General features: G+C 39.4%; 1 long non-coding RNA gene across 2 annotated transcripts in view; it reads right to left on the bottom strand.

Moving 5' to 3' along the window:
* Nucleotides 1-234: 234 nt before the first annotated feature.
* LOC103550964 (uncharacterized) overlaps nucleotides 235-13,965 on the bottom strand; it is a 45,530-nt gene continuing 31,799 nt past the window's right edge. The window contains exons 4-7 of one of the 2 annotated variants that reach the window (XR_011527414.1): nucleotides 9,955-10,085; nucleotides 9,757-9,830; nucleotides 3,456-3,545; nucleotides 235-302 (exon numbers count right to left, since the gene is read on the bottom strand). This is a non-coding gene — a long non-coding RNA (uncharacterized lncRNA). The remainder of the gene's footprint in view (nucleotides 303-3,455; nucleotides 3,546-9,756; nucleotides 9,831-9,954; nucleotides 10,086-13,965) is intronic. The other variant, XR_011527413.1, reaches the window with a different exon arrangement.

Consider the following 13,965-nt stretch of genomic DNA (forward strand, 5'->3'; position numbering starts at 1 on the left):
AAAGCAGGGTTCTTTGTAAATTAGCGCTCATCTGTGTGCACTAATTTAGACAATTGTTTTATATCACTTTCCAGATTGAAATATAATTGCGTGTTTATATGTCTGTCTCCCTGCTCGGACTGGGAACTCCTTGAAGACAGGAAAACAGTTTCCTGGGAAGATGAATAAGACATAGATTCCACCATAAAGGAGTTCATGGTGAACGGGGGGCGGGGGGAGGGGAGAGACACTTACTTATGCAGCATCCTGTAGCAGGGAGAGGAACAAAGAGCTACGGGATCCAAAGGAAAGACCTGTTCAATCTGCCCAGGGGGATTGAGAAAGAAATCACACAGTCATTGACATTGGAATCAGATCTCGAAAGATAAGTAACATTTCAACCCGTCAGGGAACGGCATTTCAGGCACATTGAACCATGCAAGCAAAACAGAAGGCAGGAGAGTCAATGGACCATTCATGGAAGAGAGATTTTTTTGGTGATGCTAAATCTTAGGCTGTTGGGGGCAGAGAGCACTTTTCTTTTTCACTTCTGAAATAGAAAAGTGCTCATGAAGACTGACCAAAAGACATCCTGATTAAGGAGAAATGACTGACAATTTTAATTTGAAAGTTCACCTGCAGTGCTTTCAAATTATAGAAATATATGTTCACACAGCTCCTATATGGGGTTTGTCTATAATACTGTAAGACTGATTTCATGAAACACAAGAAAATCTCATCATGTTACTCCACATGGGGACACTGAGTAATGTGTCTCAGTTACTCCTGAATCAAGGTAAATGTTAACAAATGTCCCTGTCTCCTAAAGGGGCTAATTGAAATTGGGCTCAATCTTTAGTCCTCAAAATACTCAGAGGAAAAGACAGCAACCGTATCTATTGTGGCAGAGCCTTTAAGTGGTTGTCTAAAAACCTAGTTTATCAGAAATGGTTTTTAATTTTAACATCCAAAAACCCTGCTTTTGTGAATGGGCAAAAATAAACTAACGAAAGATAAGGAGTTACGTAATATCAAAGCTAGTAGGTTGTTTTTAGAGAAAATTTTTCAGTTAATTTATACAGCGTTCACTATTTCCTAGCTATTTTATAATATAGACGTTGCTCCTAGAACATAAAAGAAAAATAATAATAGTAGTAACAATGATAATATAGTAGCAGGCAACAATTTTAGCACAGTCACTCTCTGCCAGGAACGGAGCCAGCGACTTGACTTACAGTATGCCATCTAATCTTTAGAACATTCCTGTGAAGTAAGTATTTTTAGCCCTGTTTTTTTTTTTTATAAAAGAAGAAACTGAGGTAATTCCTCTTGGCCATGGTTGTAAACTAGCTAATGGCAGAGCCAGGATTCTGCTCCGGGCCACCCTGCCAAGCCAATGGCTCTAACCACTGTGCTATGCTGCCTCTTCCTAAATAATGTTAGACTGTTTCTCTGTTTAAAATGATCGGGACTGAATTCTTGTTGGAAAAGAAAGATTGAGAGGGAAGGAGTAGAACAAAGAAGGAAGAAAAGGAGGAAAGAGAGAAGAAAGAGAAACAGAGAGAAGCGAGGAAACGGAGTGAGACTGGGAAAAGCCAACTAAAGCAAGAACCTCATTTTTTTTTTTTGGTGCTCCTGTAACACTCACTACGCCCCTTTCATCACACTATCTTATTACTTTTTTTCCTGGGTCCATCTTTCTGCTAGATTGTAAGCTCCATGAGGGCAGGAACCATGTCTTGCCTAGTATATAGATATACTATCTATAGTATTATAGACAAGCCCTATATAGTGCTGCCTTGTGTATCCCCCATGGCTAGCACGGAAGCAGCAAATAAATGAGTACATGAAATACGACAATAGATTTTCTTTCTCCTCATGGCTTGAATATTTCACTTTTCAACTAGCTGTTTTCTTGCTCTCTGTGGCCTCTAAAAGAAATGTACAAACGCCTAAGACTACGAGGACACAACAACCTGCACATTTACAGTCACAAATTGTTTAGGTCTAAATAATATGATCTTGCGGTTGCCATTGTCATGGGCCTCATAACTATGACCACTGGAGTCCCGTACTCTAACGCTGTCCTAATTTTTTATTCATCTCCCACTCTGAAAATTTAAAATAAAGGATAGAGTTCTTCTGCCTTTTTGAACTTCAATAGGCTATTGCCTCATTTCATACTACCAATCAAGAAATCATGGGTTTCAACACATTAACATTTGCTCCACATTCAAATTTGTAGAAATACGTATTTCTTTCACAAATTAAAATAACCTGGCAGTTAAAAAGTGTGTCAAGTATGTGGCCTTTATATGCTGAGTTTATTTTGCCTATATACTTCATCAGATACCTGCTTTGTCCTGAAATCTTTATTAAAAGTTTTTTTATTTTTTTCTATTTTCACCTTTGCAGTTCTTTTTTTTTTTTTTTTTTCCTTTCCTCTCTTTTCCCAAGCCCTTTGCTTTTTTGATTAAAGCTGAAATTTTTGTCCTTATTCTCAGATTCCTCTTTCTCTCACTGGTCAGAAAGAGAGTTTTCCTTTGTGCTAGAATTATTCTCGGGACCCACGGAATGAAGGCTCAGCACAAAATAAACTCCAGTTCAGAAAAAAAAACGTGTTGTTTGAAGAGGATAGCTTTGGAAAGTTCACTGAGCTCAGGACGGAATAAACAGAACTGGAACTAACTTGGAAGCAAGAATATTCTCAGAGCGAGCAGCCAAGCTGGTAGCCGGAGCAAAACAGAACGTCCTGAACATCTATTTTGTTTTCATTTCAGGAATTAAGAACACCTTAGTCCTCACTGATTGTTTTGATCTGGGTAGTCCGTTTGGAGTTTTGCTAAACCCAGAGAAAATCGGGACAACTTGGATAAAATGTGAAATGCAAAGAGTTTACTTAATATTTAAAAGAAAGAATAAAACAGAAAGAGGAGAGGAAAAGAGAGAGGTAGAGAAGAGAGAGGTAACTTTGAAAGTTTTAAAAAATCAGATAAAATGCAATTTATTCTGAATATTTTTGACACTAGTCACCCTATAATTGCCATTGCTGCAAGGTGTCTCAATTACGATAGTACAATGTGGCTGTTTAAATGCCTCTACATTTGTCTGAAGAGGAAAAAAAGCCACAACATTGTCTATTAAGTGTCAAAAAGCCTTTTCTTTAACTATAGAGGGCTTGGACAGAACTCAGGAAATACTTCAGCTGGAAAAGAAATGTTAAAAGCTACCCTTCAAGCTATTGGAAAACCTATTATCAAATGTTAAAGCCCTTAAAAAAAAATCCATGAGTGTCCCTAACATGATTACATATCTTTGTTTAGCAAAGGTTGATCATCATTGATAACCAAAGATGAAATAACAATGGATGCAATCTAACTGCTAATTAGGAACCACGATGCTTAAATTAAGAAACTCAAGGAGAGCAGGTATCTGATTACGTCCGTTCTCTCCAGGCTGGAACCACATTTACTTACAGAAAATGCAGTACATGTTGCTCTTTATCACATCTCTAAGTCGTAATGTCAGCACTTTGGACGCTGGTAGCTGTCACTGTGTGTGAGAACCTAAGAAGGAGGGGGAAAAACAGCATAACTTTCCTTCAGAAGAAAAACAGTGTTGAAAATATACATAGTGTATATGCATATGTAGACAACCTTTCACTTATTTCTCTCGGTTCATAGGACATAATGAGAATTAATTAGCACATTCCTAAATCATTAGCCCCAATTTCCTCTCTAATGTGTGCATCTACGCATAACTGAAGATTTTGTAAAGAAAGGAGACAGAAACCAGAGCGCTGGGGTCAGAGGCAAATGCACAGATGTACATATAAATGGATGTTCTGTGATTGTGTCTCTTTGTGATGTATAATCACAAATGATTTTGATTCAACCCCTTCACTAGGAGCTATCCCTTTTTTTTTTCTGTTCTAAATACAGTAACTGCAAGCCCCCTAAATTCATCTCTTACAGACTTTGAAGATTTAAAAATTTCTCCAAAATGCCACATGTCAGTCAAAAAAGAAAATGATTGGCTTTTAAAATTATAATTTAAAGCACATTGACTAGAAGGTATGTTTTCATTAAAATTTAACCCCTTTTAAGCTCATGCCTCTGGGGTTTTGGGGAACATACTGAAAACTTGGGTTTTTACCTGCATATCCTTCTGAGAAAAAAGAGCTACAAAATAAAAAGCACGGAATTACAATGAACAGTAGCCCACGTTAATGTAAGGCCACGTCCTTCAGTACACACCTCAATATGGTAGTGACTGCTCATTGCATTTGAAATACACAGAAAAGTCAAGAGTTTGTCATTTCCCTCTGTAAATGTTTAGAAATGAAATCTAACAGGTAAGCTTTTAAGTCCTACGTGTATGGGAACCTTATTTTTTTTGATGGAATAATTTTATAACCTCTGAGGGGAGTCATTTTCCATATAGTGTAACTTTTTTGTACTATGGAAAAATCATTCTTGCATCATGGTAATATGCCATTAAAGCATGAATTATTTTAAAAGAGTTGACTATTCGGCAAAGTAATCCCCAAATATAACAATGCCAAACAACAAAGCAATTGATTGTTCAAAACATTTTACTTTCCTTTTTCTTTATACCAGCATGAAAAAGAGCTACCTTTAGGTGGTCACACAAATTCATAGATGTGATAAAATTTCACAGAACTATACACAACAGTAGTATGCATCTGAAAACTGATGAAATCCATGTAAGGACTATAGTCCTGCTAATAGTATTTTGTGAAAGTCAGTTTCCCACTTTAGATCTGCACTGTTACATAAAATGTTACCATTGCGGGAAGCTGGGTTAAGGGTATAGGGTACCTCTCGACTGTTCTTACAGCTTCTTATATATCCACAATTATTTCAAAAAAAAGTAAAAAAGGACACAAAAAACTTCTAAATGAGTTTTGTAAGTCTGAATTCCCAGACACTGTGTTGAATTTTCACAATGCAAGGAATCGAACAGATTCTCACTAAAATTCAGATCTACGACTTTTAGAAAAATTTCTGAAAGGTTCAAAACACATCCTTCAACTGACTCAGATTAAAGTCTGACATAAGCATTATCATTCTCAAAGTCCTCAACAAGACCATTTCTCTAACTTTCTTGGATGGCCTTATACACCTTCTTTGCCCCAATCTTTATAGCTACCCACCACTCCAGGGAGAAACAATGTCTTCTTCATATCATAGCATAGAGTTTAGTGGTTAAGAGCCTATGTTCAAATTGCTGCTCTGACACAACCTACGAGAACTTAGTCAAGGTGCTTAACCTCTCAGAGCCTCAGTTTGCTAATCTGCAAAATAGGCATAATATTATAACAGTATTTACTGCATTGGTTTACTGTGAGGATTAAGTGAAGCAATGGGTGCTAAGTGCCTGGCACATGGTAAGCACTGTATCAATGTCAGTTGTGACCTAGGGTAGTGCTTTGTACATACTTCTACCAGAGTGAGTGAGTGAAGTGTGAGGATGGAAGCCAGAACCACACAGACCTCCCTTTAAAGGCTGGCCCCTCCTCTTGTTAACTACACGATCTGACCTTTCTCCAAGCCACGGTTTCCTTGTCTATAAAAAAGAATATTGATGTAGTGCCTGGCATATGGTAAGCGACCAGCACCAGGCAATTTCATTAATGTTGCATTTACCACATCATAAATATTTCTGATAACTCTCTCTGTTTTGCTGCACTGTGAGATCCTGAAAGGCAGAAATCAAGTATTATGCCATTTCTCTATCTCCTCCACAGAAGAGATGCTCTGCAAACATTTGTTAAACTGTAATTTTCAAAAAGTTAATGAATGAAAAATAAAACATTAAAACTAACAGTTTGAACCACATCACAAAGGCCCGTTGGAGTGTAAGTGACATTACAGAGCCACGCTGTTGCTGAGAATTTTCCTTTTTCGATTGTGGGGTCTCTTTTAAGTAGTCAGAAATTGAATTTGTAACAGTAACCCTCAAGGAGAGTTGTAAGATTCTGGGTTCCTAAGCAGAGGAGACATTCTTCACTAATCCTTGCTGTGAAAACCCAAATACTGGAGTGACTAAGTAGGTGCGAGATATGCCTGTGAAGGACACCACAAATAAATAGCAATGCCTTACTTGTCTTTATTAACATATTCCAATGTGCTTTCGGTTAAATATAACAGATGCCCACAGTAATAGCCTTGGATGCTGCAGTCCTCTATGACAACCCTTATTCCTGTGCTCTCACCTCAGCGTCATAAAGGGGTCTTGCCATAATCCTGAAGGCATTTCAAGGACTGCAATATAGTATTCAGGAAATAGTTGGTTTTCTATCCTAAGTACTTATTGACTGTGACTTGAGAAACCCTCATCCCGGTAAATCTAGCACCATAATAATTCAATATTTTTTCTCCAAAACAAAACCATTAGCATTTTATTAGAAGAAATATTTCATCTCTCTCTCTCTCTCTATTTAAACACGCCACAGATGTAGCACTCTGCGTGGGTTGTTAGAAAGTCAAAGAATATAATTTCTTGATTAATTGCCATACACAGGATCCAAGTTATGCACAATTTTGGTAGTTAACCCCACCACCTCCCACAAGCAGTTACTGCTAAACCTTCCAAATAAGCACATTTATGATAAATCACTTGGAGCCGTTTAAGTGGATCAGGCCTTAAGTTATTCCTTGGGATGGATCCTGTCATTTTCAATGTGCACGAACTACAGGAGAGAAATTCCACTGTAAACCTCGGCCGCAGTATCTGCGTTTCCCTCGCAGGCTTCAGGGAGTCTCAGTCAATATTTCTTATCTTATTTTTAAATATCTTGTGGTCTCAGAAATGGTTGGTGATTCAGAAATTACATCAAGAGTCTAAAGATAGACTCCGGGCTTATGACTTCAATAAATGCAGCAGTTCTATAACAGGAAAAGAAAACGCCTGTTGGTTTTAAGACTATTGGGAATCAAAGAAGTATTCCGAGTTGGGACGGTTTGAGTGGCTCTCTCCAAAACCAGGTTACCTCCTCTCCTCAACCATCCATCTACTTAAGTGGGTGCATGAATATAAATCACAAGGACCCCTAGATATTGATACGATGCTGAATTCTAAGCGATGGAGACCTTTTTAGAGGCTTCTTTTCCCCACCACAAAATTGTTTTGTGACACAGTTTCCATATTGGGTATTTCACCAATGAAGTAACTGATTTGCCCAAGACAACGGGCTGACAGCAGCAAAGGCAGGGGGACAAGGTCAGTCTCACGTGCCTCTGGAAGATTCTCCTTTCTGCCGTCCTACCTCAACGAGTTACTCATCCCACGTTTTTATAAGGCAGTCTTTGGCACGAACATTCTTTGCAGGTGACCCAATATTTCTCCACCATGCTCCTCCCTTTCCAGTACAAGCAAAACTATAAAAAGCATCTCATCTTATTTCACACAAGATTAGGCCACCAATGTATAAAAGTTCCCTCTCGCCTTTAGGGCCAATTCAGACCCACAGACATCTTCATTTCTCTGAAAGTTTATCTTTTAAGATTAGAGATGTGTTTCCCTAAAACTGAATTTATTTGGGACTTATCCAGATAACTCTCCCTTCTTTAGTTCCAAAAGCGTGAGGAGATACGAGAATTCTGTTATGAATGGCAGTCAATTAATCGTGACTTTCTAGAAAAGAAAAAACAACACTCATTGTTACCCTTATCTTGAATCTTACACCCTTGTAATTTAGGGTCAATATCAGCTCATTTAAAATAAATAAAATTATATTTATTTTTAATATTTTCTTTAGTTTATATTATCTAAATGTCCTGTACTAAGCATGTAGCGCTTCTGCAATTAAAAATGTACTTTAAAATGAATTTGATGAAATGCTATATATATATATTTTCTTTTTAAAATAGAAAATACCATAAGGACGTCTCCCAAAAGCCTGTGCCAACTTTTGTTTGCTTTGATTTTTTTGTTTGTCTTTTTAGGTTTTGTTTTTGTTTTTTAAGTTTCCCCAACCACCTTGGTTTGTCTTATTACTAGACTACAATCCATTCAATAACTGACTACTGAAAACGGTTTCAGTGAATACACAAAATGAGAATGAAGGAGGAAAAAAAACATGAACAAAACTGTCCTCTAAGTTTTCCTACACATATCCTATAATTTTCCAGTTGGCTTAACCACTCAACATATTTAAATAACCAACCAACATATTTATTTAACATTCGGCAGATGGACATGATAGCAACATCATGATTTTCAGATGTATTTATAACGGCAAGGTTTTCGTCGTGCCAGGATCACAACAGGTTCGTAAGGTAAAGCTGCCCGTACCTGCTGTTTCTTCAGTGTGGGAGCAACGCTCCACCTAAACGTGTCCACTCAGATTAACTTAAATCCCTGACATTACAGTGGAAATCAAATCATTCTCTTCAATCTATTTTTTACCCACAGCCTAAAAGAGACTGTTTTACATGTTAATAGTAATCTGATGTGCTTGTGTAAATCTGATATAAATCTGATACTCTGTTTGGAAATGATGCTAATTTAGTTTAAAATGGAGATTACATTTCAACTTGTAAAAGAGCAGGAGGAATATTAGCATTCATGGCTGTTATATCATTTCCCCTTACACTACGCAAGTGTTACTCAAAATCTTTTCTGAGCCTCTTTGTCCAAAGATTTCCCATTCTTCCTATAAGAAAAAGGACTCCTCTATTTAACTACAAGTTAAGCAGGTGGTACAGACCCTTGAAAAAAGATTAACAACAACATTATAAATGCATTTTTGAAGAAACATTTAAAGTTACAATGTAATAAACTGAACAGAATGTCATAAGAATGTCAAACTGGGCACAGTAAAAATAAATGTTATTCCCAAGGAAAATAAAAAGTCTGCGTATTTATGTAACATTCAGCAGATGGACGTGATATTAATATAGGGTTTTCAGTTGTACTTTTATAGCTACTAGATTTTCTTGCCTAACTTGGCAACCAGAGCAACCATTTGAGTTTTGGATTTGGACAATACTGCAACAGATGTCCAGACCAATAAAATAAATTCCTTAAGGGCTATGCTTAATTTGTGTAATTGATCAATTTTGGTTACATAGGCCTCAGCTCACCAGCATGCAACTGCCTTCCACAAAAGCTTTGCTGTTGGGATTTCATTCCATATGTTCCAAGGGTTTATGGACTCTCTCTCTGACAGCACTGCAGATACATCAGGGCCTGTGGTGACACCTGTTGGCAACTAGCGGTGAAAAACAACAACTGGTAAAGTGGATGGTTCTGGGGCAGAGTTTCTGAATGTCAGCACTGTTGACATTTTGGGCCAATTCTGTGCTGTAGGGAGACTGTCCTGGGTATTGTAGGATGTTTAGCAGCATCCCTGGCCTCTACCCACTAGATACCAATAGCGTTCTCTTCCCAACCCCTAGTTGTGACAACCAAAATCTCTCTAGATGGTGCCAATGTCCCCTGGGTGACAACATCAGCCCAGGTGAGAACGGCAATGGAGCTGCAGTGGAGTGGATGCTTCTGGAAGAGCCACATATCGGAATGGCTTAAGATTTCTCACATTTTTTTTAAAGCAAAACACAAAACCCTTTTTAGCTCCTTGCCTTGAAGTCTCTCAATCGAATAATACTTTCACAGACTACTCACAGAAACTTTGGCCCGACAGAGGGTATCTGTAATACACGTGCTGGAATACCGCTTCATCACCGCGTTCAGGCGGGTGGTAATTAAGACATGGATTTTGAAACCCAACTCTCAATGTTCATCACTCACCTATTAAACTTGCCAGAGTTGCTATGTTAATTATCTCCCCGTATCCTTGATTTAGCATAATAACGGCCTGCAGCCTGTGACAGAAATTAAAGGAAAGACCAGTGACCTCCTTTGTGATTGTGCTAATAACTACACGATAATAAATTAGTTTTCAATTTTCAGAAGACTTTACATGGTAGAAAAAAATGGAGCAAGTACATGATACACAAACTTGATAGGAGATGGCTGATCGGCACCAACTTTGAGTGTTCTGTTTAAATTAGTTTCCAATCGACGTAAACAAGAAATTTAAGTGGACTGCAATGTTATTTGCCTGGGTCAGTTCATTTCTGAAAACAAAAATAATGAGAAGATGACGTCAGTTTGGATTTTACGCCAGATATTTTAGGAATAAAAGCCTAGTCATGTGACTTTTTCAGGCATAGAGAAAACTTTGACACACATACACTGGACATACACCATGCATACATGCACCACGTGCAAAAGATTTTTCCAGTCAGACATGTTGACGTGAAGGATTCATACTAATATCAGAATGAAAACAGGCACAGGAAAATGACTCATCAGTAGCAAAGAAGTGCATGACTTCTTGGCGTGTTTTGTGCCTTTCTTACATCTGCTCCTGCCTCTAACGGCTTTCCTCCCTTGGCTGACAAAACACAAATAAGAACGTACAGGAAGCACGGCCCTACTCTGATGTACAATAATATTTAGCTAATTAGAAGAATCCTTCGGCTCATTATGTTAGGCAGTAGGAAGTAAGAAATTACATGAAAGATGACACTTGCTAAGCCCTAGGATGGTGTCAAAGCTGAATTGCCATCACTTTCTTCTATTTCTTTATAGACTTGGTCGGATGGCAATTTCGTCCCTTTAAAATTAGTTTTGACTTTCAGAGGGAACGATCCCTTGAACACTGCACCATCTTCTGGCCAAATGCTGAACTACAAGTTCTTAATTAAAGTGTCAAGTCCCAGTTTCCTGAGAATGTCTACTGGATTAGGACTTGGGATAGCTTATTAGTCCTATCTTAAGATAGCACAATAGATAAGATAAGAAACACGAAACATTTTCCTTCTGATTAAACACAAAGGGACTGGAACTCTGCTCTAAGACAGCTTTGTGCTTCACAGTCTTGGATAGTTTTTTACCCCACAAATATTCGTAGAAAGCCGTGTACATGTTTGGCACTTAGAATATGCTGATTGGGGCCCAAAGAGGTGTAAAACATGGTCCTGGCCCTCTGAAACCTCACAGCCTCGTCATATAATTATGAACTGTAAAGTGAGTGAGTTCTGAACAGCCCAGACAAGAAGCAGAGTAGGAATTTGAGGAGAGACCTGAGAACCAACCTTGTTGGAAAAGATTTATTGTAGACAGTGGGCCTTGAATCATGATGAAGAATAACGATGTTGATGCTAATGATGCTTAAAATATGCCAGGCACTGTGCTAAGCCCCTTACAAATATTAACTTAATTAGTCCTCAAAACAACCTCATCTTGCTGATGAGCGTCCCAGCAACCCAGTGGAAGAGATTAAGACTCAAGCTCGGTTTAGTCTGACTCACAGCTCATGTTCCGAACCACCCTGTGGTACTGTCTCCCATGAGAAGGATTAGATTACCAGAAAGGAGGACAGACAGGTTTCCAGAGGAATGAGATGAGTTTAGCAAAAGAGTGGAAGAAGGCAGGTGTGCTGGCAGCTCTAGGATTTCCCTGTAGGAGGGACTTAGGATGGAAATCTGTTTGTGGGGAAGGGATATCTCAGGGGCTTACATGTTTGAAGCTGTGTTTGCAGAGGAGGCATACAGACCAGACGCCTGCCTAGATAAAGAGGAGCCAATGGGCATCTTGGGAAGGGCTAACTTCCCAAGACACCCACAGCTGCTGCCACTGAGAATATGTGCTACCTACTCAAAGAACAAGGAAACCCATGGGGGTAAATAGCTAAGTAGTTCAGAGGGCAAGCAGAGGAAACAGGATTTGAAAAGCAGGTTGGAAAAAGACAAACACGTTCAGAAAGTTACCAAGAAAATGGGGATCCCAAAGAAATGAATGGTAATCGGTAGGTTCGATCACTCACATAATCATTCATTCATTCAGCAAAATAATTGAGTTACAGGACAAAGGATCATGGGCGGTGGCAGGATCAAGTGAAGATTTTGCAAGTTAGCGGAGACTTGTGTATATCCACAGCAGAAGAAAGTCAGTCTGGAGAGAGTAATGGGAGATGCTAAGCAAATAAGGCCCAACTGAGGAAGTACAGGTGGAAGGAATGTGCTAATGGGCAGAGGTTGAGGCGACCTGTCTCCAGAAAGCTCCCTCCAAAGACATGTAAGTGATGCAACCATAACCTAAAACAGGGGTTGCGAACTCAGATTCCAGGCAAGTAAAGTAAATGTGTGTGGTGGGCCGGCCAGGTGAAATTTAATAGGGAGTGGTGGGTTGTGACAACCTGGAGACGTCATGCCCTGTCTAAAGGTGGCAGCTGAGCCTTAGCTCAGGCTGCAGCAAGGCAACTATGAGATCTCAAAACTGCCAGATGCTCTGATATTTCAAGAGGAGCTAAAAAGATGGGTTTCTATATGCAGGCTCTCGATGTGTATGTTGTTAGAAATTTTAAAGAATTTTAAAACACTATGTGGGCCAAACAAAACACATCTGTAGTCCAGATGGGGCCTGCATGTTGCCAGTTTAGGACCTCTGGCTTAGAAGAAACATGTTAGCATGAGCCCCAGACCCGGTCATGGCTCTTGGCTCCTGAGCTCACCAGCGAGGCGGTCCAAACTGGAGGTCTTGCCAACATCTCAACCACAATGTGCCCAAACCCAAATTGATTTTATTTTCCCCAAAAGCCCTCTTCTTGCCATGCCTGTTTCTCATGAATGCCAGGGCTGCTGCCAAGTCCTCACCTTTGCAATGGCCTTCCCTCTTTCCTTCTCCTAACCTTTCCATAAGCCACATCCTAAAGCCATGGCTTCTGTAGCGTCTCGGTATACATCCTTCTTTGTTTCCTATCTCCATTGTCATCATCCTTAGTTTAAACTCCCATGACTTCCAATCTAGATAATTTCCCACCTCCACTCATTCCCTGTTCCTCTCATCCTACACATGTTGTAGACTCATCTTTCTAAAAGACAGTTCATTTTTGCCACCTGCTTCAGCCCCAACCTGGAAACTTGAAATGCCTTTCCCCATTGCTTATTAAAATAAGTACAAACAACTTCAGCTGAGCTGCATCCATGATTCTTTACAATAAGACATTTTTAACCTAACATTTCTTTCCAGCTGAAATGCCCTTCCACATCTGTACATATCCTAAGCTTTTGCCCTTGTGAACTACCCAGTTTCCCAAACTCAGCCCAAGTTTTCATATATCTAAATCAGAGTTTCTCATCCTCAGCGTTATTGACCTTTGGGGCCAGATAATTCTTTGTGGGGGAGTGGGGAGAGGCGCTGTCCCATTCATTGTAGGATGTTTAGCAGAATCCCTGGCCTCTACCCACTAGACGCCAGTAGCACCTCCTCCCAGTTTGTGACCACTAAATAGGAAGTGATGGAAACAATTGAGCCCTCATAATATCTTTCCCAGGACAACCTTCAAATAAACTTAAACTCTCTAGATAGTCACCAATAGTAGCAGAAAAGTTTGCTTAGAAATGGCCAAAGTGGCAGAGGAAGGTTGGACACTCATCAAAAGTTATTAGATATGAATTCTACTGCTCATAACCAGAGTCAGCTCATCTCTCGACTTTTTCATGTGATCCAAGCACTTCCCCCAGAAGGTTTTGCCTGCCTGACTCCCATGTTATGGCCAATTCCTTTGCTCTGGGCTCTCACAGCGCAGACTTTGTAACTGCTTGTTTAATGTTGGTTTATTCTCTACGCTGTACCATCCATGAGGGAGCAAACCTTGTGTATCATACTCACAGCTGTATCCCCAGCCTAGCACAGTGCCTCACATAGAGAGGGCACTTAATATGCTGGCAAAGAAAGATAAACCTTGCAATAATAGAGTGATTTCCGCCACATCTAATTCTCACCAAACCGCAATTCTCTTATTCCTTTCAAACACAGCTCGAGATCAGCCATCTCCATGAAGACATCCTTGACTAATGCCAACAGACAATGGTGGTTCTCTGCTTATGAATTTACACAGCACCTCCCCGTGTCTTGTTACTCATGATTTCCCATACAGCAGATCTTTAC

Source organism: Equus przewalskii, chromosome 15, assembly GCF_037783145.1.
Source record: "Equus przewalskii isolate Varuska chromosome 15, EquPr2, whole genome shotgun sequence".
NCBI lineage: Eukaryota > Metazoa > Chordata > Mammalia > Perissodactyla > Equidae > Equus > Equus przewalskii.